General features: G+C 36.2%; 1 protein-coding gene across 3 annotated transcripts in view; it reads left to right on the forward strand.

Annotated features, from left to right (window-relative positions):
* The window catches only part of INPP5E (Inositol-3-phosphate synthase), a 35491-nt gene that overhangs the window by 785 nt on the left and 8835 nt on the right, over positions 1-25871 (forward strand). For 2 of the 3 annotated variants that reach the window (XM_075304060.1, XM_075304062.1), the window contains exon 2: positions 19147-20315. The gene's annotated coding sequence lies outside the window, so the exon portion shown is untranslated. The remainder of the gene's footprint in view (positions 1-19146; positions 20316-25871) is intronic. The other variant, XM_075304061.1, reaches the window with a different exon arrangement.

Raw genomic sequence — 25871 nt, forward strand, 5'->3', positions numbered from 1 at the left:
TGTATAAATGTAGCTAATAAAATTAAATAGAAAATACGAAAGAAAAGTCGCTTATTCTGTTGTTAAAAATTAAAAAATAGTGGTGGATTCAAAAGTGTAACCATATCAAAGCATAGCAACAATAATGGGGTTGGGATTTGGGTGGTTCAGCGTATGTCTCTGGACATGGTAACGACAAAGTTGGCGCCAAATAATTATGATAGCTTTATTGCCAAAAAAATACCCCCTTCGGTTACATTGAAAATCAACCCCTCAATGTAAATCACCACTTGAAACGCATTTGCTGGCATGCCAGAAAGAAAGTCCATTTCCATACGAGTGAGTCAACTTGACTTGGTTGTTATTGCCCCTTTTGGTTGAATGGGCGGACGAGCGATTGCAATTTAAACTCAACCATTCATGGCGCCTTCCCACCACCACCCACACAGTGGGGTAGTGTCGAAGTGAATTGTGTGAAAAAGTGGTAAAAAGGCAAGCAGTTGCATGGACTATTGCAATGCGTTACTCAAAATGTTCCTCTAATTTTTAGATTAAAACTTGGATGTGTCTGTTTCTTGAATGTGGATGTGACTACGGAAAGATAATAACGAAATTCTCGTATGGAGTGTTAAGTTTTAGAATCCCTTTGATAAGTCCTGTTGTATGGAAATGGACTGGACCCTATAAAATGAAAAATTGTTTAATCAGTGATTATGGTATTTAGGAGCCACCGTGGTGCAATGGTGAGCATGCCCACCTTGGATACATAGGGTCGTGGGTTCAACCCCAGTTTCGACCGAACACCAAAAAAATTTTCAGCCGGGGATTATACCCTCTCAGTAATGCTGGAGGTTCCTTGTCATTGAGCTAAACATAGAATCGGTCAGCATTCAGTGATAAGAGAGAAGTTCATCACAATGGTATCACAATGGGCTGAATAGTCTAAGTGAGCCTGAAATATCGGGCTGCCACCTAACCTAACTTTGTATTTATTGTTTAACCGCCGATTACAAGTAAAAAAGTCGTAAAGTTTATATTTCTAAATTTTCAATGACTGTCTCAAATTTTAAAAAGATCGAAAACTCGATATTTCTATAAGTCGACAACTTTGAAACCCTACTTTTGCAATTTTCAAAAATTTTAAAAAGAGGTCATTCTCAACAAATCGAAATTTCCAAATTAAAAAAAAAAAAAAAAAAACGAAAAGTCGACTTTCCTTGTTTTTGAAAAAGTCCACTCGACTTTTCCATATGTTCAAATTGCCGAAAACTTAAAACGTCGACTATTCTAAATTTTGAAATAGTCAAAAGGTGGAAAGTAGACGTTTCCAATATTTAAGAAATTCGAAAACATAAGTTTCACAAATGTTCGATATTTCCAAATTTGGGGAAAGTCAACTTTTCAGGAAGTCCAAGAGTCCAGTTCCTCATATTTCATACAAAATCGAATAGTCGACATTCTCAAATTTTGAAAAAGTAGACTTTTTCAAAACATTCGAAACTTTAAAAGTCGCCTTTTCCAAATTTTAATCGTATGGTCAAGCGAAATTTCGCTGTATCAGGGAAATACGTCTTCTGCATTAAGGTGGGTACTTTGTTCGGGTTTTGAGCTGAAAACAGTTTTTTTTGCGATAAAAATATAATGGTTGTCAATCTTAATTTAGGCAAAAATTTATTTTAAGGATAACAATTTTTGGTGATTCGGACAATAGTTTTGTTGTTGTTTTACGTCCCAGCAAAAAAAGTGTTGCCAAAAAAGCAGTGAAAATGTTCTTTTTGGAACCGGAAGTGGTGCAAAATTGGCGCAGATGTGTTGAATTTAACATGGGCTTGTCATAGGACGGATGGCCACCATTTCAACAGCCGTTGCACTGAATTTGCATTACTCTTAAGGTGTGATTCGAGTTCAGTGTTTTGAATGTGAATTAAAAAAAATTGCGATAAAGGGTGATACGGTCAAAATTTGGTCAAGGGAAAACGCGTGTAAATCGGTGAAATCGTTTATTTAAAAAATCAAATTAAATTTCTTTTTCAAGTTCAATTAGTATAAAATTCAGGAAAAATATTCAGTTAGGCTTTCGCTTTTCCAAATCCGAATTGCCGGGCCTCACGGTTGACACCTGCCATCAGATTTTGTACAGCCACCTTGTCCACCTTGTCCACCTTCTTCGCCGCAGAAAGCCAGTTTGCCTTGAACTGCTGCTCGTCCTTAGCAGTTTTTTTGGTCTTCTTTAGGTTCCGCTTGACAATAGCCCAGTATTTCTCAATTGGGCGGAGCTCTGGTGTGTTGGGAGGGTTCTTGTCCTTGGGAACCACCTGCACGTTGTTGGTGGCGTACCACTCCATGGCCTTTTTACCGTAATGGCAAGATGCCAAATCCGGCCAAAACAGTACGGAACAACCGTGTTTCTTCAGGAAGGCAGCAGACGTTTATTCAAACACTCTTTCACGTAAATTTCTTGGTTGACAGTCCCGGAAGCTATGAAAATGCTGCTTTTCAAGCCACAGGTACAGATGGCTTGCCAAACCAGATATTTCTTTGCGAACTTTGACAGTTTTATGTGCTTGAAAATATCTGCTACCTTTCCCCTTCCTTTTGCCGTATAAAACTCCTGTCCCGGAAGCTGCTTGTAGTCGGCTTTGACGTAGGTTTCGGCGTCCATTACCACGCAGTCAAACTTCGTCAGCATCGTCGTGTACAGCCTCCGGTATCTCGCTTTGGCCGTCGTATTTTGTTTATCATCGCGATTTGGAGTCACTACCTTCTTGTAAGTCGATAGTCCGGCTCGTTTTTTGGCTCGATGCACGGTTGTAGACGATACACCCAGCATCTCGGAGAGAGAGGTTAGGGTTGCGCTTGAAACTACCGGCAACTCTCTTTGTCCTCTCAGCGGCTTCCGGTTTTCGATTTCCCCCCGATCCAGACTTCCTGGCTGTCGCCAAACGTTCCCCAAACACTTTAATTACATTTGTAACGGTTGATTTGGCAACTTTTAGCGATTTTGCCAGCTTTGCGTGCGAGTTGCTCGGATTTTCGCGATGCGCGAGCAAAATTTTGATACGCTGCTCTTCTTGCTTGGACGGCATTTTGACAACTGAAGAGTGAATTCCAAAATCAAAATAGGAGCAACATTCTACACACACACCTTCAAAAAGAGGGGTGTTCAGGTTTTTTAAATGCAAAATTGAAAGAAATACGTCAAGTTTATATTGACCAAATTTTGACCGTATCACCCTTTATTTTGCTGAATAAATAATTTATATAATAAATAATTTATATAATTTTTTATGATTTTGTATGCATTCTTCAGACAAGCATTTGACCTCAAAAATTTTCACAAATTCGCTATTTTTCTAGAATGGATAATGCCTTTTTTCGACAAAATTTAAATATTTTTTACCATTTTATTAATTCTTACTCTGTTCTTAAGCTATTTGAAACAAAAAAGTTAAAATTACCCATTGAAATAGGAAAAAGGCTAGTTATAAGAAATTGAATTAAAAGAACTTCCTCTATAGTTAAAATATCGAACATCTTTGGGAGGAAATTATTGGAAGTGCTTTTAAAGTGGTGCCATTAGAAGAACTCCCAATTTTTTTTTGCTGGGGTGTTATTCACCCACTGTGTATTCATTAAAATTCAGGCAATTTGTGAGTACTTATGCATGAAACTCGTAGGTAAACGAGCAATGCCATTAAGTTAGCTGTGGAAATTTGTGTGTGCCACATGATGTTTGGCCCCTTTAGTACAAAAGAAAAGGAATTAAAGTTGAACGTTATGCTGCTCTTTGTACATGCAGACATATCAACTTATGTATAAGGATATACATGCATTGTGGTCTTCTTACACATACACACAAATTCCTACAACTATAGGCCAAGACGAAAAGTTATAACCCACACAATCTCAAATGACGTTGGAGTATTGCACATACACAAATATTTGTAGTCCACTTTGATTCCATGATTATTGATGGTGGTGATTCATATTTCATTTGTTTCGATTTATTGCAAAGTTAGAATTTTTTTAATATAAATGTTCATAATTTTGGACTAAAATGTCTTCATTGCCCGATTTACAATTGATGATCCAATGTTGATTGCTTGTTAGAAGCACCTTAGTAGTATTTGTATTCAAATTCGAAGTGCCATGGTAGGTATGAGTAATGTAACAGAGTATGAAGATTACTCATACGCCTTTGGGGGGTGATGTAAGCCTTATAAAACAGATATCCATGCAATGAAATTGATTTGATATTTATCTGAATTAGCTGTTAAAAATATCATCCATGAATTCACCCAAACAGAAGCAAGGGAAAATATTGAAAACCGATTGCGAGAGAATTTAATGTGCACGTATTTGTAAAATGTTGCATTAAAGTCTAATAATTAAATAATTTGTATATCTGCCGATGCCGGTTGTAATAGGTTGGAAACACAATGAACCTTTTAAGAAAAGATGGTGATCCAATTGAAGAATATCAGTTGGAAAATGTAAATGGTTCAAATTTGGAAGTTTTTCAAGGTGTTACCATTTGTCAAGTATGGATAATATCGGTTAATGTACATATATAAGGGAAATTAGGGCTAAATTAGTAAATATTTGGTAACACAAATATCATATATGGAAGCTATATCAACATTTGGTTCAATGTTTGTTCTATTTTTATACCCACCACCATAGAATGGTGACGGGGGTATAATAAGTTTGTCATTCCGTTTGTAACACATCGAAATATCGATTTCCGACTATATAAAGTATATATATTCTTGATCAGGGAGAAATTCTAAGACGATATAACGATGTCCGTCTGTCTGTCTGTCTGTCTGTCTGTTGTAATCACGCTACAGTCTTCAATAATGAAGCAATCGTGCTGAAATTTTGCACAAACTCGTATTTTGTCTGCAGGCAGGTCAAGTTCCAAGATGGGCTATATCGGTCCAGGTTTTGATATAGTCCCCATATAAACCGACCTCCCGATTTGGGGTCTTGGGCTTATAGAAATCGTAGTTTTTATCCAATTTGCCTGAAATTTGAAATCTAGAGGTATTTTATGACCATAAAGAGGTGTGCCAAAAATGGTGAGTATCGGTCCATGTTTTGGTATAGCCCCCATATAGACCGATCTCCCGATTTTACTTCTTGGGCTTATAGAAACCGCAGTTTTTATTCAATTTACCTGAAATTGGAAATCTAGAGGTACTGTAGGACCACAAATACGTGTGCCAAAAATTGTGAGTATCGGTCCATATTTTGGTATAGCCCCCATATAGACCCATCTACCGATTTTACTTCTTGGGCTTATAGAAACCGCAGTTTTTATTCAATTCACCTGAAATTGGAAATCTAAAGGTATTGTAGGACCACAAATATGTGTGCCAAAAATTGTTAGTATCGGTCCATGTTTTGGTATGGTCCCCATATAAAAAGACGTCCCGATTTGGGGTTTTGAGCTTATAGAAACCGTAGCTTTTATCCAATTTGTCTGAAATTGGAAATCTGGAGGTATTTTAGGACCATAAAGAGGTGTGCCGAAAACATTTAGTATCCGTCCATATTTTGGTATAGCCCCCATATAGACTGATTTCCCGATTTTACTTCTTGAGCTTCTACAATCCGAAGTTTTTATCCTATTTGCCTGAAATTGGAAATCTAGAGGTATTTTCGGGTCATAAAGAGGTGTGCCGAAAACGGTGAGTATCGGTCTATATTTTAATATAGCCCCCATAAGAACGATCTCCCGATTTAACTCCTTGGGTTTCTAGAAACCGTAGTTTTTATCTGATTTGCCTGAAATTGTAAATATTCTGGTATTTTAGGCTCAGAAAAACGTGTATCGGATTAAGTTTTTATCGGTCCATTTGGTAATGCCACCATATAGACCGACTTCACTTCTTGAGGGTGTAGAAGGCGCACTGATCATGAAAATTGCTTGAAACTCTATGTAAAATTTACTTCTACAGATTTAAGATTCAAATCAAGACGTTATTTTATAATTTTCTTGCACACTTACAAGGGATGTTAACGATTCCTCTAAAACTCGAACAAAAATGGTTCTTATAAATCCAGAATCTGATATAGTCCTCATAGGTGAAATACTTAAATTTATCTTCGGAAAGTGTCCTCAATCCCTCCTGACATTTCAAAGGAAACCCTAATATTTGGTTCATGGTGGTGGGTATTTAAGATTCGGCCCAGCCGAACTTACTGCTGTATATACTTGTTTTTTTTATTTTTATACCCTAAACCACATAGTGGTCAGAGTATAATAAGTTTGATCGGCCAAAAAATGTGCCTACCAGAAATATTGATTTTAGACCCCATAAAATACATACCGATCGACTCAGAATCACTTCCTGAGTCGATCTAGCGCTTGGTGTCCGTCCGTCTGTCCATGTATTTGTTGCTCACAGGATTCCGGTCGCAATTATTAACCAATTTTGATGAAATTTGGTACAGGGAGTTTTTTGGGCACAAAGACGAACGCTATTGAATTTGGAAGATATCGGATCAAATTTAGATATAGCTCCCATATATATGTATCGCCCGATTTCGACAAATGGGGTCAGGTTGCGCGTTTTTTTAAACGGATCGTCACCAAATTTGGCAAAAGGTAATCTTTTCCATCGCCCTTCAAGTCTGCAAAATTTCATCCAAATCGGTTCAGATTTAGCTATAGCTCCCATATATATGTACCGCCCGATTTTTCTAAATTTGGCCATAAAACCCTTATTTATCAACCGATCTTACCCAAATTTTGCTAAATGTAGTCTTCTATAGCACTAACTATATGTGCAAAAATCGTCGAAATCGGTTCAGGTTTAGATATAGCTCCCATATATATGTATAGCCCGATTTTCCCAAATTTGGCCATAGAACCCTTATTTATTAACCGATCTACCTAAAAGTTGGCTAGATCCAGTCCTCTATAGTACTAACTATATGTGCAAAATTTCATCGAAATTGGTTCAAATTTAGATATAGCTCCCATATATGTATCGCCCGATTTTGAAAAATTCGCCCTTATAACCTTATGTTTGACCATACAGGCCTCATTTCGTAACTGATCTTACTCAAATCTTGCACAAGGTAACCTTTTGTGGTATTAATCAAACCCGCAAAATATTATGCAAATTGGTTCATATTTAGATATAGCTTCCATATATATGCATCGCCTCGATTTTCCGAAATTTGGCCATAGTACTCTTATTTATTAACCAATGTTACTCAAATTTCAAATTTTGATGTACTAGCCGATCGTACTTATACGTACTTGTAGCTCTTATATAAGAATATTGCTCGATTTTTACAAATTTGTATTTATTACCCACACTAATTTAACGATTTTCTCTTTTTTAATAATGGGCTAAATATTAGTGGCATGCTAGCTCCGTAGGCGCAATATCAACACAGCCAGTGTTGCTAAAAGTAGGGGAAATTCCCTATATGTATGGTTTTTCTAATATATAGCGTCTTGTAGGGACGTAGGGTCACAATGTAGGACATTTTCACTAAACACAATTTGTAATAATTTTTACATTTTGGTGCCTCTAGAGGAGGAAATTAGAAGCCGGCAAGGCTTGATCTTTAACAATGTGTGGTAAACTTTATTCCTGTAGAAAATTTTGTCAATATTTTATTTCTATAGAACATTTTGTCAACATTGTATTTCTATAGACATTTTTTTCAAAATATTATTTCTATAAAAATTTTTCTCAAAATGTTATTTCTGTGGAATTTTTTCTCAAAATTTTATTTCTATAGAATTGTCAAAATTATTATTATTTTGTCAAAATTTTATTTCTATAGAAAAATTTCTCACAAAAATTTGTTTATAGAAACTTTTTCCAAAATTTTATTTTTTTAGAGATTTAACGAAAAAGATTACTAATTTGGGTAGAATTCTACCAACTGTGGCAACCGTGGTGGTAATACAAATTTATATTCTAAGTTATATACGTTGCATATTCATGTTTTAAGATAATAAAGTACTTGGAACCATTTTTGTTTTGTAAAATTTTTAAATTTAACGAAAAATATAGTAGGGAAAATTGTTTGGGAATGTATGGGAAAATAGGGAACTTTTTTTGTCCTTGTAGGGTAAACGGAACATTTTCCGTGGCAACATTGACTATGAGCTATAGTCAGATTGACACAAAGCACCCATAGACATGTACCCCTTAATTTTCTTAAATATGCAACTGCGGTTTATCTCCCAGACCTATATGTTACCCCACAAATGCTTATGATAACTAATTCTGTAATGGTGGTTTAGGGTATGATATAGTCGGCCCCGCATGACTTTCTACTTTACTTACTTGTTTTAATTTTTTTTATATATTTATTTCAATAATTCAATATTTACAACGAAATGTTTTTCTCTGCGCCATAAAGGCTTTAGTAGAGACTAGTTGGCAAGTTTCTTATTACAATTCATAATTATTTTGAAATTATTCATTTAAATATAAAGATAAAAAATTATATGTTTTGTTTTTAAAGTAACGTTTAAATTCTCTCAAAGAGATACTGTTTCAATTGGGTTTTAAAAACAGAAATTCTAGCAGTGTCTCTAAGAGTCTGTGGTAGTTCATTAAATTCGAGGTCCAGCATATTCGATTCTCTGTTTTGTGGGTTCGGTTCTACATCGGGCTGAAATCAAGTTACCATATTGTCTAGTACGCATATGGGAGACATCATTATTATGGTTGAAACTGAAGCATGGGTTATTGGTTCTCAAATGTTTAAACATAGCAACTAAAATTTGCTGTTTGTATATTCCTCTTATGGGGAGCACAGTTTTTGCATAGTTTTTAAAGAGCAGTGCTGTAGAGTAATCCTTCGGTAAATTGTACACACATATTAAAGCTTGATTTTGTGCTTGTCTATTTAGAAAAATTTTTCCATACCAGATTTCATGAAGATAGGTTAAAAACAGCGAATTTTATCGTGTGTACATTAAAGGGATGGCCGACGGACAAATGGGAATATTTAATGAATTTGAAATATGATCAATCAAAATCGACCAAACAAATTATAATATGGGCCAAAAAATAGAAACTAATATTTCCATATAAAAATTTGCCTACTATCAGGCGGCTCATAATTGGAAATAGAGAGATTATTTAAGTGGCATAAATGGATCAAAATATGGCACCAAAAATGTAAAAACTATGGAATTTAGTGTCTACTTTCAGGCCGCTAAAATTTAACAATAGAAAGATTATTTAAATGGCAAAAATGGGCCGAATTTTTTTTTTTTTTTTTTTTATTATTAGTTAACTTAGAATTACAAATTTTAAGCTAACATGAAGAGAGCTATAGCTACAAAGGCCTTAAGCTCGTAACTACAATAGTGTCTACTTTCAGGCCGCTAAAATTTAACAATAGAAAGATTATTTAAATGGCAAAAATGGGCCGAATTTTTTTTTTTTTTTTTTTATTATTAGTTAACTTAGAATTACAAATTTTAAGCTAACATGAAGAGAGCTATAGCTACAAAGGCCTTAAGCTCGTAACTACAATAACAGTGTTAGATCTTAACTTTAATAGCGTTAAATGTACATATATTTATTTTTTGTTCTTACTCTATTTAAATTGCTAAATAGATAATACAATTTGGTTTAAATATATCTATACAAATTTGTATTTTTAAGGAAATTAATAATGTTCCGTTTATTATCGTTAGATGGGTTAGAAAGGAACAATATTGGATCTTTTCCATCAAAAAATGTATTCCTGGCTGCTCTAGTGTCATTACATTGATAGAATATGTGTTGAAGGCTCATGATATCGACGTGTGGGCAATTGCATGAAGGTAGATCAGTGATTTTCAATAGATGGCCATGTGTGATTAATGTATGACCAAGTCTCAATCTTATTATTTTTATGAGATCTTTTCTATTAAATTCATTGAGATGTGGACTTGCATAGTTATTTATTGTTAGTTTGTTGGGATTTACGTTTCTATACCAGTTACTTGATTTCTCCAGTGCATTGTCAGAGTTTATATGCGATTTTGTGATATATTTCAGTATATCTCTTGTGTTATAGTTCGCAGAGGTTACTAATGGAGATTTAAGGGCATTTTTCGCAGTCATGTCTGCAAATTCATTTCCGCTTATATTACAGTGACCTGGGGTCCATATAACGACAATATTTGGGTGTCTATGGATCAACACATTTCTGATATAAGAGCTATAGTAGTCTCTGTTGGAGATTTTGGCTATCATTTTAATTGTAGAGAGTGAATCGGAACAAATAGCATATTTACCTCTTTTATTAGATACAAATTTGATAGCCTCAAAGACTGCCGTAAGTTCGCCTGTAAAAATGGAGCTATAAGGTGGAAGAATAGAAGTTTTTATGATGCTATCTCCTTGTACAATGCTATAGGACACGCTGTCTGAAGATTTGGATGCATCTGTATAAATAAAATTATATGTTGCCAACCTATCGCAAATTTCTTTATGTAAAACTTGGAATTGTATCGGGTTGTGGTGACGTTTATCAAGTAGGCTAAGAGAAGTATCGATGCAATCTTGATTGAAAGCCCATGGAGGATATTTCTTATGATTGGATGCTATAGGAGGAAGTTTTATAGGTATATTAAGGTTGTTACATTCCTGTAACATCTTAGAAATAATAGAGGGATATCTGGGTATTCTCTTTAATTTGGTAATCTGTCGAGTTAATTTTTGAATTGGGTCATTAGAGTCTCTGAGAAGTGTACGTGATAATTTGGTTAATGCTATTTTAAGTTGAGTCTGTATAGATGGTATATTCGCCTCGATGTAAAGGTTATTTAGGGGTGTTGTGCGAAACGCTCCTAAACATTGTCTCAAAGCTGAATTCAGAATACTTTGTATCTTGCCGAGTTTGGATTGAGGACAAAAACCGTAAAAAGGTAACGTATATCGTATCCTTGATATTATCAATGCATTAGTAATATATATTAACGATGATGTGTCACAATTGAACTTCTTGCTCGCTAAACATTTCACTATGTTTAATGGTTGATGGAGGGAATTATAAAGTTTTTTGATATGAGAGTCCCATTTATATCTTCCGTCAATATAAAGGCCAAGTATTCTCAGGTTCTTGGATTCTTTAAGTTGAAAGTTCGAAGATTGAATTGTACATTTGCATGATTTCTTGCGACATATATGAAGAAATTTACATTTCGTGGCAGAAAGAGTTGCTCCAGATGTGTTACACCAGCTTTCAATTTGTTGGAATGTATCATCTAGGTTTATACAGGGATTTCTCCTCATGTTTGATCTAACGATTAGATTAAAATCGTCTGCGAAGGCAGTGAAATCAATTTCTTTAATCGAGTTTAATATTTTGCATAACTTATCATATGCAATCAAAAATAATACCACAGATAATGGAGATCCTTGGGGAATTCCATTATGAATGGGATAAATCTGTGACCGATAACCTTGCATTTTTATGGAAAATTTCCGATTTGACATGAAGTTAATTATGTAGTTTATAATACGTGGGCCTAATTTCCATGTTTTCAATTGATCTACAATTGTGTGAATTCCTATTTTATCAAAGGCCTTCTCGAAGTCTAAAGATATTAAGGTTGTGTGACTTCTCCGGCTCAAACTTTTCGTTATGTTGTGGTCAAGGTAAAGTAAATTGTCGACTATAGATTTCCCAGGTATGAAACCGAATTGACGATCACTTAATAGCTTGTTAGTTGTTAAGAACCACCAAAGCCTGTTAGCAATCATTTTGTCGAGAGTTTTCGCAATGCAAGGGTTTAATGAAATAGGCCTGTATGAATTTAATAGTGTTTTGTCTGAACCGGGTTTTAAAATTGGAACTATAAAACTCAATTTGAATTGTTGAGGTATATAAGAGTGAAAGATTGAATTGAACAAATCTAGGAGACGGAGTCTCATCATATTTGGTAGGTTTTTTAACATGGGGTAAGAGATACGATCATTACCTGGAGATTTCCCTTTGGATTTCTTCAAAACTGAGTTTAATTCAGATAAATTGAAGTTTTCTTCGAGTAAAGCTCCCTTGATATCTGGGATAATATTCTGATTTGTACGGAGTATGCTATTCTTTCTCTCGCAGAATTCCTTAGAAAAATTTTGATCTGACGATTTTTGTGACCAAAAACGTCCAAATTCATTTGCAATATCAGTACCGTCAGTTAGTCGTAGTTGGGGATTGCCTTCACTTGTTATGCAATGTATATTTTGCCGTGTTTTGTAACCCGTGAATGTCCTGATATTCTTCCATATCTTATCGATAGGTGTAGAGGGATTAATAGAGGCCGTAAAATCTGAAATTGATTTCGCTTTAAATATTTTGATTTGTTGTCTAAATTTTGCATTTGCTCGTTTAAAATCAATAAGATTAGGTGTTGTCATGTCTTTCCGAAACCTGTACCATAATTTATTTTTATTCCTTTTTAATTTCTCCAGTTCATTATTCCACCATGGAACTTTATATGCTGTTTTAGTTCGTGTCTGAGGGATGGATAAATTGGCTGCCCCAATAATTATCTTCTTAATATTAGCAGTTTCCTTGCTTATGTTTATGCTAGGTGTATGTTTTGTGTTCAAATGTGAACAAGTGTTACTAAATAGTGGCCAATTTGATAGTTTAGTTATGAATTGGGGTTTGTGTTGGATAATTTCTCCGTGGTGAGAAGGAAAGAGCTTAAGAATAATGGGGAAGTGGTCACTTCCATAAAGCGAGCTTTCAATCTCCCATTGTATATGGGGGAAAAAGGATGTATATGGGGGAAAAGGATGAAAGATCTACATTTGAGAATGTGGAGTGTGTATTAAAAAGAGTGGGAGATTTGTCATTTAAGAGAATAAGGTTAGATCTGGTTAGAAATGTTGATATTATGTTCCCTTTTTTATTGCAATTCTCTGAGCCCCACATAGTGTGCCTACTATTGAAATCGCCTGTCATTAATACATGTTGGTTGGAGGTATTGAAAACGTTAATTAGATTATTTAATGAAAAATTATGTGTAGGATGAATATATGATGAGTAAACTTTAAATTTTAATTTAGAAACAATTTCAACACATATTGTATCAAAATCGTCAGCTACTTGTACAAGCTTGTGCTGTAATGATTTGTGAATTAATATGGCAACTCCGCCATACCTGGTTGTTGATAGATTTTGTTGATATATAGTGAAATTAATTGGTATCGGGAAGATCGAATTAGTGTGAATGTGAGTTTCTTGTATACAGATAATTTTAGGATTAAATTTTTTGATAAGTATTAACAATTGATTATAGTTGTTAGTATAACCATTAATATTCCATTGTAGTATTTTTAGATTCATAAAATTTTATAGAATTAGAGATAAGTATAGGATATAAGTTTTCTATCTACAATTTATTTTTTAGCTTTTTTGGTAGTGTTGGCCTTTAGGTTCTGTTCAATTCGTTTTCTTAATCGCTTAGTTGTATTCTTGGGGAGAATGGTTGGTTTATTTATTTTGGTTGATTTATTTAGATGGTTCGTTTCAGTGTCAGATATGTCAGGTTCCGTAGTAACATCAGAGTAATCAGTAATTAAACGTGAAGAGATTGTTGATGTTGATGGTCCATTTAATTGTTGTGACTTTGGCTGGGTTTGGTTATGGGTTGGTGATGGAGATGGAGATGACTTGTTTGTTGTTGTGTTTTGAGAGTTTACAGTGTTAGAGTACGATGTAGATGGGTGGCGTTCGTAATATTTGCGTGTTGCTACTTTTTTATTTACCTTCTCAAGAGTGACGATTGTTTGGATTTCTCTTTCTCTCAGAAATATGGGGCAAGTTTTGCTGTTAGGAGAATGGTTTATGTTGTCTTTTTTGTTTTCTATGCAGTTAATGCAAGAAGCTGGCTGGGTACAGTTTTGGTGGGGTTCGGTGTGATTATCTTTCGAACATGTTGTGCACAGTTGCGTGCTGTTGCAGTTATTGCGATGATGTCCAAAACGAAGACAATTTTTACACTTGAGTGGGAGAGGTATGTATGGATTGACGATCACGTTCTCGTAACCAACTTTAATTTCATTTGGTATTGCTGCTGTGTTGAAAGTGAGAATAATCAATCCTGTCTCTTTCAATTCTTCTCCAGATTTTTTCTTGATTTTCTCGACTTTATTGACTTGCTTAAGCTTAAGCTCATTTAGTATTTCTTCTTCGGGTGTTCCAAAGAGATCGTGTGCATAAATTACACCCCGCGAGGAGTTAAGTGTTCTATGCTCACTCATCTCTACTTTGATTTCGTGGTTCAGAGAACATAATTGGATGAGTTTAGTTGCTTGCGTATAGTTTTTTGTTTTTATTAGGATTGTACCGTTTCTTAGTTTTTTACACATTTCAACCTCTCCTCCACATGCACTATCTACCACCTTCTTTATTAGGAAGGGGGAGACACCAGTGAGAGTTAAGTCATTGTCACATCGTTTCATTACTAAATATTTCGCGCCAGGCGAAATAATTGACATTCTTTTGGTTCTATCATAAATAATTGGTTGATTAGATTCGTCGGGTGGATCGTTCATTTTAAATTCAGAGTTATAAATACTATGTTTTTAGTAACTTCAATATATTCTTTATTTCACTGAATATAAGGAACAAAAAATGGAAGAAACTAATGTCCAGGTTGTTGAGTTTTCTTTAAGAAAATTTTATTTTTGTGAGAGACAATCCGTAAGTGTGTGAAGTGTTCGGTTGGCAAACTTGAACTGGGGGCCGAAATTTGGTGCCTAAAATATAAAAACTATGGCATTTGGTGGTACAATGGCAATGTGCAATAAAAGTAAACTTGATGAGTCGAAATTTTGAATTTTCAAAAATGACTTAGTACTTTCTTCAAAATTTACACAAAGAGTCAAAAAGTTAAACTTAAAAAGTCGAACCCATATAACATACAAAAAAGCTAAAGTCAACTTTGAATCTACTTTTCCCATATAAATTCTTTTGGTAACCTGCCAATAAATTGTTTTGTATATGGTTATAAGTTGATTCTTTGCAAATTATACACACAAAAAATCATTAAAAGTGAGCCAACGGCACTTTTTCATTGATAAATTGGATGAAATAGAAATGTTTCTTTGTTTAATAGAAAATTCGTCATAATAATGAAAAATGTCGTTATATGTTCGTTGGCACAATTTCAATGACACTAAATGAAGTTTTTCTATCAATGCACCCGTTTAAATATTTGCATATTTTCAGGCGACTAAAAACTGGTAACAGAAAAATATTATTTAAAAATTTGGAGAAAAGGACCGAAAAGTCGATCTGAAGTTTAACTCTCCAATAGTACCAAAATTTGAATAAAATTTCACTCACTAACACTTAGAGAAGCGTTGAAACATCCTTTAGTTTTAAAAGTCTTTAATATGGTAATGAAAACAGCTTTAATAAAAAATCTTAGTGTATAGAAAAAATTAAAATTATTTTCACATTCCAATTTATGAAATAAATTAAACGTGTCATTGTCTTCTAAATACTTTTGAATAAAACAAATGAAATTTTGGTTTTATTGAACTAGTTAGTCTCGTCATTCGTTTATCTCTTTATTTCATTGTAGTTTTCGTCTTCTTTTCGAAAATCTTTCTGATGTGTCATCATAGTCACAATATTGCTGGGGAATATAAGCAAATTTCGCCAACCGGCCATATAGTAAAACAGCAAATGAGAATTTTTTATGAGAGATGATTTTATTGGCAAAAAAAAAAAAAAAAACTAAAAAGGCCACAAAACAATATGAACAACGATTATTGTCCGCCAGGGGAAATTATCACTTCATCACTTTGCATTCCATTTTGATTTTATGTCTACAATCAGATGGGATGGGAATATTGAAAAAAGAGTCTTCTGTGCAAACTACCAAGTGGTAAGAGACACGAAATGAACCATGTGATGTTTTGGGCCATCGGCTTATAGAAATTGAATTTGGCTATAAATCAGAATTATTTTTTTACAATAACATTACGAAAAAGGGAAACAAGAAATGAGAACCAAAAACAAACAATAGCGCTCATATAGAAATGGCAAACGTCATAGATTTTCAAAATGATTGCGCCACAAACAGAAAAAATGTACCATTGGCAACATCTGTTATGGCCCAGACGTATAGGAAGTATCTTTGAAATCAAAACAACAGCAACATCATCATCAAAGTCCCCTCATAGTAGACTAGTAGTAGCTGCACCAAACAATCATATCATCAGATCACATGAGTTGAGTAGGGCACAAGAGGGATGAGGAGTGGCCCTGCCATTGAAACTTTTCAAGAATTGCATGTGAGGCATCGCATAACACATGTGCGATATACTATGTGAGATTCCTTTCTTTAATACACTATTTGCCAGTTACACCTACACATAGAGACACTTAAGGTGTTGCCAATGTACATGAATACAGTGGCTCAGAGAATAAATAGAATGAGAGAATACAAATTTTATTGAGTCTTGTTATTTTTACTTTACATCCATGTTTAGCCCAATGACAAGGGACTTCCTTTTTTAGCCCAGCAAAAAAGAACTTCCAAAAAACTTGTTTGGATCCCCAATTTGTGATCCGGAAGCAGTGCAAACTTGGATCCAATGAATTTTACATGGGCTTATCATAGGACGGACGTTTTCCATTTTTGGATCCTTTGCATTGCTTTTTTCCAATTTCACTTTTTATTTTTATCAGTATTTTTTGTTACACTTTTATTTTCTTATTATCTATTTTTTACAAATTGAAAGGTTAGGTTAGGTTATGTGGCAGCCCGATGTATCAGGCTTAGACTATTCAGTCCATTGTGATACCACAGTGGTGAACTTCTCTCTTAACACTGAGTGCTGCCCGATTCCATGTTAAGCTCAATGACAAGGGACCTCCTTTTTATAGCCGAGTCCGAACGGCGTTCCACATTCCAGTGAAACCACTTAGAGAAGCTTTGAAACCCTCAGAAATGTCACCAGCATTACTGAGGTGGGATAATCCACCGCTGAAAAACTTTTTGGTGTTCGGTCGTAGCAGGAATCGAACCCACGACCTTGTGTATGCAAGGCGGGCATGCTAACCATTGCACCACGGTGCCTCCCATATAAATACTAACACCATGTACCAAATTTCAGCCGGATCGGATGAAATTTGCTTCTCTTAGAGCAATCGCAAGCCAAATTTGGTGGGCCGTTTATATGGGGGCTATACGTAAAAGTAGACCGATATGGCCCATTTGCAATAAAGGGTGATACGGTCAAAATTTGGTCAAGGGAAAACGCGTGTAAATCGGTGAAATCGTTTATTTAAAAAATCAAATTAGATTTCTTTTTCAAGTTCAATTAGTATAAAATTCAGGAAAAATATTCAGTTAGGCTTTCGCTTTTCCAAATCCGAATTGCCGGGCCTCACGTTTGACATCTGCCATCAGATTTTGTACAGCCACCTTGTCCACCTTCTTCGCCGCAGAAAGCCAATTTGCCTTGAATTGCTGCTCGTCCTTAGCATTTTTTTTGGTCTTCTTTAGGTTCCGCTTGACTATAGCCCAGTATTTCTCAATTGGGTGGAGCTCTGGCGTGTTGGGAGGGTTCTTGTCCTTGGGAACCACCTGCACGTTGTTGGCGGCATACCACTCCATGGCCTTTTTACCGTAATGGCAAGATGCCAAATCCGGCCAAAACAGTACGGAACAACCGCGTTTCTTCATTAAAGCAGACGTTTATTCAAACACTCTTTCACGTAAATTACTTGGTTGAGAGTCCCGGAAGCTATGAAAATGCAGCTTTTCAAGCCACAGGTACAGATGGCTTGCCAAACCAGATATTTCTTTTCGAACTTTGACAGTTTTATGTGCTTGAAAATATCTGCTACCTTTCCCCTTCCTTTTGCCGTATAAAAATCCTGCCCCGGAAGCTGCTTGTAGTCGGCTTTGACGTAGGTTTCGTCGTCCATTACCACGCAGTCAAACTTCGTCAGCATCGTCGTGTACAGCCTCCGGGATCGCGCTTTGGCCGTCGTATTTTGTTTATCATCGCGATTTGGAGTCACTACCTTCTTGCAAGTCGATAGTCCGGCTCGTTTTTTGGCTCGATTAGTTGCGGCATCTCGGAGAGAGAGGTTAGGGTTGCGCTTGAAACTACCGGCAACTCTCTTTGTCGTCTCAGCGGCTTCCGGTTTTCGATTTCCCCCCGATCCAGACTTCCTGGCTGTCGACAAACGTTCCCCAAACACTTTCATTACATTTGTAACGGTTGATTTGGCAACTTTTAGCGATTTTACCAGCTTTGCGAGCGAGTAGCTCGGATTTTCGCGATGCGCGAGCAAAATTTTGATACGCTTGGACGGCATTTTGACAACTGAAGAGTGAATTCCAAAATAAAAATAGGAGCAACATTCTACACACGCCTTCAAAATGAGGGGTGTTCAGGTTTTTTAAATGCAAAATTGGAAGAAATACGTCAAGTTTATATTGACCAAATTTTGACCGTATCATCCTTTACCATCCGACCTACATCAATAACAACTACTTGTGCCAAGTTTCAAGTCGATAGCTTGTTTCGTTCGGAAGTTAGCGTGATTTCAACAGATGGACGGACGGACGGACATGCTCAGATCGACTCAGAATTTCACCACGACCCAGAATATATACACTTTATGGGGTCTTAGAGCAATATTTCGATGTGTTACAAACGGAATGACAAAGTTAATATACCCCCATCCTATGGTGGAGGGTATAACAAAGTTATAAGCAAATGAGTGAATAAATCCAAATCCCACATGTTCCGAATATTTTATCTATTTCGACAATTAAATGTTTGCAAAACATTCTTGACATTTTTGTGTGTTAGTTGTGACTCTTGCAGCGAAACAATCAACATCGCGAAAGGTTCGATTCTCTTTGGGTTTCGTGAATTATCCGAAGTTATTCGGATAATTGGTTGCTATTTTCGCTGCAAATGGAGTATGCTGATGAGGAATGTGGTAGTTCCGAAACGGTCCTCCATCGAACCATCTTGCAGTCTAATTTTCCTCTGTTGGTTAAGTTACTCTTATAGTTTAACATAGTCAACGCATGGTGTTAAGCTGAAATTAAAACAATAACGAACAATTTCAATTTGTTTGCCTTGAGTCACTGTTCTAATGGCATTGTGTGTTGCTGGTTATCTTTTCATTTCAAACACAACGAAGTAGGTGTACATGGATGTTACATTATCAACATGGGGAATCATTATAAACATGACCACAGCATTATTAAGAAGGATAAATGTCAAGACGACTAAGAATAACGTGCTCAGATAAATGACTGACCAATTATCATAAGAATGCCCAAAACAGCAATAAGAATAAAAATCTAAACAACACAAAAACAATTACATCAGCAACAACGACGACGACAACAACAAAAAAGTAAAAATAAAAACGAAAACAGCATTCATTTCAAAAGACGACGAAATTGCAAAAAATAAACAACACAAAATTGTCACGCAAATCGAGACAACACAACAAAATAAAATAACACGCGAAAATTAACAGAAACAGAAACAACAACAATAAACACTTCAACCCAGATCATAACAACATCCCGAACAAGCAAAAAACAAAATCTCTACACACCTTGACATTAGAATAATCAAAATTGTATTCAGTCCATAAGCTACTTGAGCCCTGTGCATCACCCATGGCTGTCGCCGCTTAGATATCTCTCATCTTGTTTGGGGGCATCATCGTCAACGGTCAACACTCTAGTTCGCCTTTATTGTCACCAAAAGCAATTCAAGCTAATCGTAAAATGAACCAAAAAAACACGAAATAAGTGAAATAAATGAAGAGAAAAAATTTAATTGAAAAAAAAAAATTAAATTGCATATTACATTCATAGTTGGTTAGTGCCGCTGAGAAATTCTAAAGATATTTAAGAAAAATTCATTTTATAAATGAAACAAAAAAATATTTTATCAAATTTAAGTGCATTACATAAACAATCACACATAAATATGATATATTACACCCAAGAATATACAAATGATTTGTAAATAAAGTGATACTTACAATATTATTACTACTATTAACAATTACTCTTATTATAACTATAATGATTACATGTGAATTTAGTGAAGTATACAACAAAGCGAAAGTGATATAAATCTAGAAATCAAATACTCGCTACATCATTTGGGATATTATTGGAAGTTGGAAGAAATCATATGAAATATAAATAACAAAATCATTTTGCGTTAACTTGTTATCGTTAAAATTGATTCAAATGGAACTAAAATAATTATTAGAACTTTCAATATGTACAATTCAACCAACGACAAGGGTTATACAGTATTTTCCTCGTTTTTGTAAGCCTTAAGGTATGCTATAATAAACTTACTATTAATATTATTCGTCATTATTAGTTCTTAAATTACTAAGCGATGCTAGTTGTGGACCCAGTTCAAAATCAATGCCGAATGCACTGATTTAGAAACCAGTCCATGTCTAGCGTAACTACCAAAAATTATTTTGCAAATTCGAATCATATACGTATTCTAGGGAAAGTTTCTTATCCCCTATGCATTTCCATTATAACTTGTGTATAAAAATCAGAACACAAGGAAGATGTCAGATCCTTTGTTAAATTTATGCCTAGTGCTGTAAGGTAATTTGTATTGTTCCAGTTGACATTTGTTTCTGCCTCCATAACCTTTTTGATGAATATATTATTATGCAATTCCAATCTATTTACATATTTCTTCATCATATCCATTGCATATATCTGCATTGGAGCGATATTTGAATTTTCATAGATATATCTATTCGAGAAGCGTCTGTTTATTGTTCTGTAACTTTTCCCGATACAAGACCGAAGGATTTTACGTTCTAATATTCCGAATTCGTTCATAACTGTGGGTGAAATGATACACCATATAGGAAAAGCATAAAGAAGGGCCGGTCTTATGATTGTCTTATAACAGGTTGGCTGATAAGTCCCCGGTCTGACACATAGATGGCATCGCTAGTATTAAATGCATATTATTTTTATATAGTACCTACCTTCAAATGATTCGTGTCAAAATTTGAAGTCTGTAAGTCAATTAGTTTGTGAGATAGAGCGTCTTTTGTGTAGCAACTTTTGTTATTGTGAAAAAAAAAAATGAAAAAAAGGAATTTCGTGTTTTGATAAAATACTGTTTTCTGAAGGGGGAAAAATACGATGGAAGCAAAAACTTGGCTTGATAATGAGTTTCCGGACTCTGCCCCAGGGAAATCAACAATAATTGATTGGTATGCAAGCGTGGTGAAATGAGCACGGAGGACGGTGAACGCAGTGGACGCAGTGGACGCCTAAAAGAGGTGGTTACCTAGGAAAACATCAAAAAATTCACAAAATGATTTTGAATGACCATAAAATGAAGTTGATCGAGATAGCAGAGGCCTTACAGATATCAAACGAACGTGTTGGTCATATTATTCATCAATATTTGGATATGCGGAAGCTCCGTGCAAAATGGGTGCCGCGCGAGCTCACATTTGACCAAAAACAACAACGTGTTGATGATTCTGAGCGGTGTTTGCAGCTGTTAACTCGTAATACACCCGAGTTTTTCCGTCCATATGTGACAATGGATGAAACATGGCTCCATCACTACACTCCTGAGTCCAATCGACAGTCGGCTGAGTGGACAGCGACAGGTGAACCGTCTCCGAAGCGTGGAAAGACTCAAAAGTCCGCTGGCAAAGTAATGGCCTCTGTTCTTTGGGATGCGCATGGAATAATTTTTATCTTGAGAAGGGAAAAAACATCAACAGTGATTATTATATGGCGTTATTGGAGCGATTGAAGGTCGAAATCGCGGCAAAACGGCCCCATATGAAGAAGAAAAAATGTTGTTCCACCAAGACAACGCACCGTGCCACAAGTCATTGAGAACGATGACAAAAATTCATGAATTGGGCTTCGAATTGGTTCTCCACCCACCGTATTCTCCAGATCTGGCCCAGCCTCTTTTTCTTGTTCTCAGATCTCAAAAGGATGCTCGCAGGGAAAAAATGTGGCTGCAATGAAGAGGTGATCGCCGAAACTGAAGCCTATTTCGAGGCAAAGCCGAAGGAGTACTACCAAAATGGTATCAAAAAATTGGAAGGTCGTTATAATCGTTGTATCGCTCTTGAAGGGAACTATGTTGAATAATAAAAACGAATTTTGACAAAAAAAGTGTTTTACTAATTTTGTAAAAGAAATACCTAAGTATTTGAAATTATTATTTGAAATTATTTAAAACCAACTTCAATGATTTGCTTTGAGGAACGACCCATCTCTTAGGTTAGGTTAGGTTATGTGGCAGCCCGATGTATCAGGCTCACTTAGACTATTCAGTCCATTGTGATACCACAGTGGTGAACTTCTCTCTTATCACTGAGTGTTGCCCGATTCCATGTTAAGCTCAATGACAAGGGACCTCCTTTTTATAGCCGAGTCCGAACGGCGTTCCACATTCCAGTGAAACCACTTAGAGAAGCTTTGAAACCCTCAGAAATGTCACCAGCATTACTGAGGTGGGATAATCCACCGCTGAAAAACTTTTGGTGTTCGGTCGTAGCAGGAATCGAACCCACGACCTTGTGTATGCAAGGCGGGCATGCTAACCATTGCACCACGGTGGCTCCCACCCATCTCTTACTCTTCCCCCAGGCATTTCTCAAGCACATTGCTTCACTTTTAGATGTGTTTATTTTAATTCCCCATATTGAATAGAATGTCCACTGTTTGCAGGTGATTTGATACTAAAGTCAGAGCTTCTCTAGGAGATTCAGCATGTGCATACAGAAGACAATCGTCAGCGTATAATACACTTACGGAATCCTCATGTATATGTGGAAAATCATACATTTATATATATATATATATATATATTGAATAAGTGTGGAGATAGGATAGACCCTTGAGGCACTCCACATGACACTCGACTTGGTTATGATTTTCTAATTGGACGTAAAATTTCCTATCTGTGAAAAAACTATGGAAAATCTTTATAATGCTTGGGGAGAATCCTAACCTGATCATTTTAAATATTACTCCATTAAATATTAATCCATTACATCAAGAGAAATTGCTACTGTACACCATTTTTTTTCTTAGGTTGGCAATAATGTCATAATTGAATTTGGTTAAAGCATCCACTGTGGAGTGCCCCCTTTTAAAGCCAAATTGAAAGTCGGGAATATAATTTTGATTCATATCTAAATCCATTTTGTCTCGAATTATTTTTTCAAACAATTTACCTAAATTTGATAACAAAGATATTGGTCTTAAATTATTTAACTCAGACGACTTTGGTTTCTTTTAGCTATTTTTTAGCATGGACCATCGACCTTAGTTCGCGAGTGAGTTCTTTGGAAATTTCCACAGGATGGGTTAGGTATAGTGACAGCCCGATATTTCAGACTATTCAGTACACTGTGGTACCACAGTGGTGAACTTCTCCCTAACGATCTTTCATCTGACGTTAGTTGCAATATATATCAGCCACACTGAAGAACGGCTAACGTCTTCACTTCACCCAACGGCAAGATTTATACTATTTTTCATTTCATTTCATTGTCTTCATTTTTCTACACCTCAAGGTATGCTATCATAAACCTACTATTAGGTTAGGTATAGTGACAGCCCGATATTTCAGGCTCACTTAGACTATTCAGTCCGTTGTGATGCCACAGTGGTGAACTCTCTCTTATCACTGACCTGATGGAATTACTCCGGCGGAGTTACAAGCGGTGGCTGACAGAATTATTCCCTGGTTGTCGGCGATATATATAAGATATATCAATTTTGCATATATTCCAGGAAAGTGGAGGGAATCAAAAGTCGTTTTCATACCTAAAGCGGGAAAAGCCTCTCACTCGAATTCGAAGGATTTCCGACCAATCAGCTTATCATCATTCCTACTTAAGACTCTGGAGAGGATGATAGACATTTATCTTAGAACTAGCGTCGATTCAAGTTTGCTCTCGAAACGACAGCATGCATACTCGAAGGGCCGGTCTACTGAGACCGCCTTGCATGAACTAGTCAGCTTTATTGAAAGCTCACTATCTGTCAATGAACACACAATCTAGGCGTTTCTAGACATCGAGGGGGCATTCAATAACGTCCATCCGAGCTCTATATTAAAAGGACTGGCATCTCTGAATGTTGATCCAGGTATACTTAGGCTGCTAGACGAACTGCTAATGAGGAGACGTATTTCGGCCACACTAGGACAAGCAAACATACAAAGGTATGTGAACAGAGGCACTCCCCAAGCAGGAGTTCTATCACCTCTTCTTTGGAATGTTGCCATAAACAACCTTCTGGTTTCCCTAGAAAAAGAAAGGATAAAAGTGGTGGCATACGCAGACGATGTGGCTCTAGCAGTCAGGGTAAAATTCCCATCCACAGTCAGAGATGTTATACAGAGAGCCCTCCGGATGACTGAGAAATTCACCATCAAGTTTAGACAAAGTTCATCGTATGGCGTGCTTGTGTATCTCAGGTGCATTCAGCAAGACAGGAACAAACTCCCTTAATGTCTTACTGCATCAATTGCCTTTAGACATTTTGGCCAAACAGTCAGCTGCAACAACGGCTGTGCGGTTACGCGAGGTATCGCTGTGGTCGGAAAAAAGTTACAGTTCGGTCCTCAAAATAATGCCAGATGTGCCTAACACTAGTGGATTACACTTTGGCGAGACCACTTTTCGACAAAAAGTTTGAGACTCTAATTCCCAACAGTGAGGCATGGTGTACACGGACCCCGGGGAATAAAAGATATATAGATTTCTACACTGATGGCTCCAAATTGGATGGCCAAGTGGGTTTCGGAGTATATTCTAAAGATCTGGAACTTCGAATAGCGAAAAGATTACCTGATCAGTGGTAGTAGTGTTTTTCAGGCTGAAATATTAGCAATAAGAGAAGTGGTGAATTGGCTGAGAAGTAATGCTTCAAGCAATATTGGCATTAATATATACTCAGACAGTCAACCTGCAATAAAATCCTTGGACTCTGTGTTCCTCAACTCGAAAACGGCCATCGACTGCCGCAAATCTCTCAATGAGATGGCTGAGCAGCACAATATTCACCTAATATGGGTGCCTGGCCATAGGAACATACCGGGGAACTGCGAAGCAGATGAGCTAGCAAGGCTAGGAACTACCTTACATATTCCAGGGGAACTAGTATCTGTTGGTATGCCTCTGGCTATCTGCAAGCTCTTACTGCGTGAGAAGGCTGTCATGATGGCAAATGTTCGATGGGAGAATTGTAAGGGTTGTAACGACACCAAGCAAATATGGCCCCATTTAAACTTAAACCGCACACTAGATATGGTAGTGTTCTCGAGACGCCAGATATCACACCTGATATCTGCTATAACGGGTCGCTGTCTGATAGGCGATTTTGCAAAAACTATTGGTGCGAAGTATAATGACTATTGTATGAGCTGTCATGATGCGGAGGAAAAGGAATCAATAAAACACCTCTTGTGTGAGTGTCCTGCATATTGTGTAAGGCGTAAGCAAATTTTAAGGGCATATAGCTTCAGATTACTGGCGGACCTGGAAAACGTTAACTTAAGCAGTCTGCTAATGTTTTTGGAACAATCTGGTTGGTTCAACAGAAGAAAATAATCGAGAAGGTTCAGCGGTTAAAACTAGAAGTGCCCATATGTAATAGGTACTTTTAGTTAATGTGGTATCACAATGGACTGAATAGTCTAAGCGAGCCTGAATCTTAATCGGTCTGCCACTTTAACCTAACCTAACCTATCACTGAGTGCTGCCGGATTCTATGTTAAGCTCAATGACAAGGAACCTCCTTTTTATAGCCGAGTCCGAACAGCATTATTGAAGTGGGATAATCCACCGCTGAAAAATTTGTTGGTGTTATG

Source organism: Haematobia irritans, chromosome 4 (genome assembly GCF_050003625.1).
Source record: "Haematobia irritans isolate KBUSLIRL chromosome 4, ASM5000362v1, whole genome shotgun sequence".
NCBI lineage: Eukaryota > Metazoa > Arthropoda > Insecta > Diptera > Muscidae > Haematobia > Haematobia irritans.